Source organism: Camelus dromedarius, chromosome 23 (assembly GCF_036321535.1).
Source record: "Camelus dromedarius isolate mCamDro1 chromosome 23, mCamDro1.pat, whole genome shotgun sequence".
Classification (NCBI taxonomy): domain Eukaryota; kingdom Metazoa; phylum Chordata; class Mammalia; order Artiodactyla; family Camelidae; genus Camelus; species Camelus dromedarius.
This window is the reverse complement of record NC_087458.1, coordinates 3,431,298-3,438,557: the sequence shown is the minus strand read 5'-3', so window position 1 is coordinate 3,438,557 and position 7,260 is coordinate 3,431,298.

Genomic DNA, 7,260 nt, shown 5'->3' with positions numbered 1-7,260 from the left:
ACAGCTCTGACTGCAGTGTTATGAGACCTCTACTAGCAAAAGTGACTAATAAACCCCAATAAGCAAGTAGGTTTCTTGCCAAGTAAAGTTTCTTGGTACTATGTAGATCAATCCCTCCGGCAGCCAAAAGAAAAGCAAACTGCTTTCTCTCACAAGGTAAAGATCTCTGTATTTCTGATATAGAAGCCACCACTGCATGCTAGATTTATAACTCCTGCCAAGGTTTGATCTGTTTGCTTCACAGTAAAAATTGTCATCCTACTGTCTTCTAGCCTCCATACTTTTTGATGAGAAATCCCCATTATGGTTAAAATTTGAAAAATAGAGGAATAATATTAAAGTAATAATCTCCACTGCCTCCAAACTGGACTTTCCAAAATAAACAGTATTTAAAATATGGTGGGTGTAATATCAGAAAATGGTGAAATTAGAGCACTTAACTGGTGGCGTTTGGCCAGAGGACCAAAGAACTCCCAAGTCCCGTTCTGCCAGTAACTTAGGTTCCCTGGCAGGTGTGGGGGTTCCTGAGGGAGATATGTACACAAAGAAGTGGCAAAGTGTATGGTTATTACCAATAACATAATTTGTTATTAGTGCGGCTTGTGTCACAGTAGCAGGAATTCCAGTAAACTAGATCAGAACATAAGGTTCAGTTCAGGGTCTTAGAGGTTTTTCCTTCTGTCTAAGCACAAAACAACCTTTACCGAACTTCCCCAAATGAACCTGATGGTCCAAGTCCTATGAGAGAAGAGGGCCCATAAGAAAGGTTGGAAGCTCCCCTTGACACCAGTCAGGTTGGAACTTTTGATGCTCAGTTAGAAAGCGGGCAGTAGTAATCACACTCCTTTCTATGATGTTTTAATATACTGTGATCTCAACGGTCAGAAAAGGAAGCTCAACATATGTCCTGGATTGTGAAGAATGAGAAGAGTATTTGCTCTCCCACTGAGCGTTAACGGTTAGAGAAGAAAAGGAGAATTTCCCTTTCTACGTAAATATTCCCCTTTGATTTTCTGATGTCATTCCAAGTAATAGTAAGACAGAGATGAGGTAAGTCCATCAAAAGGCTATTGTCTTCCCATTGTCACTCCTCCTGTGTTTCATGCTGAGCCAGGAAATGGGCAATATAACCAGACAAGGAATGCCGTTTTAATATTATAGCATAGCCTTCTGAAGTTTGTGAGAACATGGCACAAGTTCAGTAAATTTCAGGGCTACATTAAAGGGTCACCAACACCTTCCCATTATATTTCCCTTCTAGAGTTATAAATAGTTGCATTATCTATCTATATGTAAAATATATACAAAATGGTAGGTATTACTACATATTTGAACATACTCATGAGGTAAATTATATAGTGGGTAATACATGACAGCATAAGCCAGCTACATCAATGTGAATAATGTAAGATGTGAAATTTTATTATTATTATTTTATTACATTTCTTTTAGGGAAATAAAAATTAATGATCCAATAAAGAAATTTCCCTCCACTAATGTCCTCATCAAAATAAATAAAGTGTCCAACAAAATGAAAATTAAATTATGAAAACAACTCCTCTCTGGTTTAAAAGAAAAAATCTGTTATGGTTCCAACCAGTCTTTGGTCTTAGAAGCTGTTACTTTTATTTCTGGTGCTTATTTATTTCTGCCAAAACTTCCCAAGATGGATTTAGGAACCCACTCATGTCCTATGTTTCTGAAGTTCCTAAAGGTCAAGTATATCCATGAAACTATCCAAGCAACAGCTCCCATATTCACAAAATTTAGAACCAGTGAGAAAACTGCAAGCAAAAAAAGTCAGACTTACATTTTTATCACAACTCATCTTACCTGAAGAAAATGGTGAACACTAAAACAGAAGAGAACACAGAGTCTTGAATCCAAGTTTGCTTAATTACTAGGCAGTTCTTCTAGTTAGTCTCTTGCAGACATAGAAGTCCATGGGGACTCTTACCAAAGTGAGTATAGAGGGAACATATCTCAATATAATAAAAGCTATTTATGACAAACCCACAGCCAATATAATACTCAATGGTAAAAAGCTAAAAGCCTTCTCACTAAAATCTGGAACAAGACAAGGATTCCCAGACTCATCACTTCTATTCTACATAGTATTGGAAGTCCTAGCCACAGCAATCAGACAAGAAAAAGAAATAAAAGGTATCCAAATTGGAAGGGAAGAGGCAAAATTGTTACTATATGCAGATGACATGATACTATAAGACTCTACATAAAAATTACTAAAACTGATGAACAAATTCAACAAGATAGCAGGATACAAGACTAACATATAGAAATCGGTTGCATTTCTTTACACTAACAATGAAATATCAGAAAAGTAAAATTTAAAAATCCCTTTCAAAATTACATCAAAGAATACTTAGGAATAAACCTGACCAAGGAGGAAAAAGACTTATACACAGGGAACTATAAAACATTGATTAAAGAAATTAAAGATGATTTAAAGAAATGGAAAGATATCCCAATGCTCTTGGATTGGAAGAATTAATATTGTTAAAATGGCCATACTGCCCAAAGCAATCTACAGATTTAATGCAATCCCTATCAAATTAGCCATGACATTTTTTACAGAACTAGAACAAATAATCCTAAAACTTATATGGAATCACAGAAGACCCAGAATTGCCAAAGCAATACTCAGGGAAAAGAATGAAGCTGAAGGCATAACCCTCCCAGACAATACTACAAAGCTACAGTAATCAAAAACAGTGTGGTACTGGCACAAAAACAGACATATGGATCAATGAAACAGAATAGAGAGCCCAGAAATAAACCCATACACCTTCGACAAAGGAGGCAAGAATATACAAGGGAGAAAAGACAGTCTCTTTGGCAAGTCTCTTTGGGAAAGCTGGACAGCAGCATGTAAATCAATGAAGTTAGAACACTCCCTCATACCATACACAAAAACTCAAAATGGCTTAAAGACTTAAACATAAGACAGAACACCATAAATCTCCCAGAAAAGAACACAGGCAAAATATTCTCTGATATAAATTATCCTAGGTTAGTCTCCCAAGGCAATAGAAATAGAAGCAAAAATAAACAAATGGGACCTAGTCAAACTTACAAGCTTTTGCACAGCAAAGGAAACCATAAACAAAACAAAAAGACAACCTATGGACTGGGAGAAAATATTTGCAAATGATGCAAGTGACAAGGGCTCAATTTCCAGAATATACAAACAGCTCATACACCTCAATAGCAAAAAAAAAAAAAAAAACCCATTTGAAAAATGGACAGAAGACCTAAATAGACATTTCTCCAAAGAAGATGTACAGATGGCCAACAGACACACGAGAAGATGCTCAGTATCTCTAATTAACAGAGAAATGCAAATCAAAACCAGTGAGGTATCACCTCACACCAGTCAGAATGGCCATCATTAAAATGTCCACAAACAATAAATGCTGGAGAGGGTATGGAAAAAAGGGAACCTCCTACATTGTTCATGGGAATGTAATTTGGTGCAGCCACTATGGAAAATGGTAGGTAGATTCCTTAAAAAACTAAAAATAGAGTTATCATATGATCCAGTAATCCCACTCCAGGGCATATACCCAGAGAAGACTCCAACTTGAAAAGATCCATGCACCCCAATGTTCATAGCTGCACTATTTATAATAGCTAAGACATGGAAGCAACCTAAATGTCCATTGACAGATGACTGGATAAGTATGTGATACACACACACACACACACACACACACAATGGAATACTACTCAGCCATAAATAAGAATGAAATAATAACATTTGCAGCAACATGGATGGAACTAGAGATTATTATACTAAGTGAGGTAAGCCAAAAAGAGAAAGACAAGTATCATATGATATCACTTATATGTAGACTCTAAAAAAAATGATACAAAGGAACTTATTTACAAAACAGAAACAGACTCACAAACGATGGTTACCAAAGGGGAAGGAAGGGAAAGGGATAAATTCGGAGTTTGGGACTGGCAGATACAAACTACTATACATAAAATAGATAAACAACAAGATCCTAATATATAGCACAAGGAACTACATTCCATATCTGGTAATAATCTATACTGGAAAAAGAATATGAAAAGGTATATATATAACTAAATCACTGTGCTGCACACCAGAAACTAATGCAACACTGTAAATCAACTAAACTTCAATTTAAAAAAAAAAGAGTCAAGGAGACACCGAGGCTCCCAGATTATTTTTCTCTTCCACTCCTCTCCAGTTATTTGACAGCTGGCTGGCTACTTGCAGAAATATATTACTGCCTCTGAGATTGGTGAACTGGAAAAGGATCAGCAGAAGCACTGAGTCAATTGTGTTGCCAGGCCAGAAGAAACAATATTATCTCCTAGTGGGAATAGTTTATTTTCACAGTACTTTGATTTAAGTTTACAAGGAAAAATGGCCAGTTACAGAGTAAGTTCCCTGAATATTCTGTTTTAGTTGCCTGGCCTTCCTTAGAGTAAATGGTAATGGCCCACATCTTGAGAAGCCTAGTGGGGTCTCCCTCGACATCTGGGCTATCTGGTGTCAATCAAAGGGCCTTATTAGTCTTACAAGGGCTTTCAAATGCAGGAATAAATCTGTGAAGACAAAAAAAAAAAAAAAAAAGGCCTGTGAGAAAAATCGGCAATGAAGAGATTGGTTGATGGTCAGTAAAATTCAAAATTATATCTAAAAGTTTGATAATTTCTAGTGTTGGTTTTAAATGTGGGGGAGAAAAATTAAGTCTCATACTGTATGGGACATGTAATTGTTACTTACACGTTGGTGGTCAGTGCATATGGGAGTTTTAAATTCATATTACATTTCACCTAGCCGTTCCCCCTTTTGGCATGTATCCTCGATAAATAGTTAAAGCCATTTCTCCACCAGTCGTGGGGAAAATGAACCATAGCAGTTAGAAAATACCAAACTTGGTAGTAAAATAGGGATAAGGAAAATACACAGCGAGGTGAGGTATCTTCCCCCACCGGGAATCAAACCCAGGCCGCGGAGCTTTGAAGCCTAGCCACTAGCCTACTTGAAAGCCCCTGGCTTTTCTCCCGACTTCGGGCCAGAATGACCTTTTTTCCCTTTGCTCTAGGAGGCCTTGGGCCTTCCGAGCGGTTACCCGTTGTTCCTGAAACCCTTTTCCAAGGCCGTTCCCTCCCTGCTTCCTCCAAAAAAGGAGCTCGAAGGTGACGCACGCAGCGCGCACGAGGCCCGCCAGGCCTGCAAGACCCGAGTCGCCTCCTCACGGCCGCACCTCGGATCGGCCCTGGAGACGCGCCTCTGCGGGGCGGCCGCGTGCGGAGAGAAGGACGCTGGGGCCGGGGAAGGGACAGGGTGCAGGGAGGAGGCAGAAGGGGAGGGGCCCGGGGTGACACCCCAGGATCTCCAACATCATAAAGGACCCCTGCGGATGCAGGAATGGGGATAGCAAGAATGGAAAACGCTTTCAAGTAGACTGGGCGTGGGGAGGCCTAAACTGGATTCCGGATCTTCCGCCTACCATCTGCTGCACCCGCAGTTTTTTTTACCTTGTTGACGGCAATTCTGTCCTTCATACACTCACGCCGAAAATCTTAACGGGCTTCCTCTCACCATCCATCATCTAGTCTGTTAAGAGATCGTTTTTCCTCTCTGGTTAATTGCGCACTTTGATTCACACAATCTTTCTTGGTCTCTGATTTGGGTCCACGACTCTCCTCATAAGGGTATGGAAACTCATTTAACACGTTACCCTCAGTCCGCTGAGACTTTGGGGTTTGAGACCTTTAAACTCGGTACGGTTGGTCTGGGCCGCGGTTGAGACTTTTCTTGGCTCTGCTGGTTCAAATCAGCCTCTTCCCAGCCTATCTTCGAGGGCCAGGAGCAGGGCTGCGCCGCCTCCCCGCGGCCGCTCTCGCGGGGTGGGCAGCCCCACACCTCCCGTGGCGCCGGCAGAGAAGCTGCGGGAGGCATTGATTCAATTCGCCAAGAGCCCGCAAGGCGCATGTGCGCGGTGCGCGCGGGCGCACGCGGCGAGCTTGCGGTTCCCGCGCACGCGCTGCCCTTCCGGCTCCTCTGGTCTCGTCCGCGGGCAGTAACGTCCAGGGAGAGACCGGTAGGAGAAGGGCAGCCTCTCTTTTAAGTCCTGTCCAGTAAGGATCCAAAAAACGGTCTTGAAGACAGAGGGAGAGGTGGAAATAAATTAAGGGAAAAGAAGAAATCCAGTGCTATTTCCTCATCTAAAGCACCATGAAGATGAAGTCGGCGTCCGCAGGGAGCCAGTCTTCCAGTCGCTGGTGAAGGTGAGTCAAGTTCCTCTCAGTAGTTGGAGTCAAAGCAAACTTGGCCCGGCTACCAGTTAGCAAGTAGCCCCTCTTCCTCCCCAACTGGGTAGCACTTGAACACATCTCTCCCTGGACTTTTTATGGATTCCAAGGATGCAATAGATACGTCTATTTTTAATGCACTTACTTGGGGTAAGAGTACTTTAAAATCTTTTAGCGACGGAAACGGTTTATGACGGGTTTTAAATGACGACTTTCAGGTGTAGGGGAAATGTTCAACCAATACACTAGGGAAAGCAACTACTGTTAATGACACACACCAAGGAAGGGCACTTCAGCCAGGTAGGTTTGCCTCCTAGGTTGGGCCCATTTTATTTCAAGTGCACTGTTGGTGGAACGTAAGATAAATCCAGGACGTTAACGATGAATATTTTAATTTTAATAGTTTTAAATGGAAATACACGTTCCAAAAGTTATACACAAACACATGAGGCCCGCTTTATGCCAACTTTAGAAAAACGAAAAGGAAAGATGATATATAAATAAATGACAAAGCCAAAAAAATGCCTTTAAATATTATTCTTTTCCAACAAAAATCTTTCCCAACTAACTTTTTCCCCTTGGATAGGCATGTATTACTCTTTCAATTAAAAAAACTTTAATAAAGAAGTTGTGGTATATTTCTGCAATGGAATACTACTCAGCCATAAAAAAGAATAAAATAATGCCATTTGCAGCAATATGGATGGGCCTGGAAATGATCATACTAAGTGAAGTAAGCAGAGAGAAAGACAAATCGTGATATCACCTATATGTGGGATCTAAAGAAAATGATACAAAGGAACTTATTTACAAACAGAAACAGACTCACAGAGAGAACAAACTTACGGTTACCAGGAGGAAAGGGGGTGGGAAGGGATGAATTGCAAGTTCAAAATTTGCACATACTAACTACTACATATAAAACAGGTAAACAACAAGTTTACA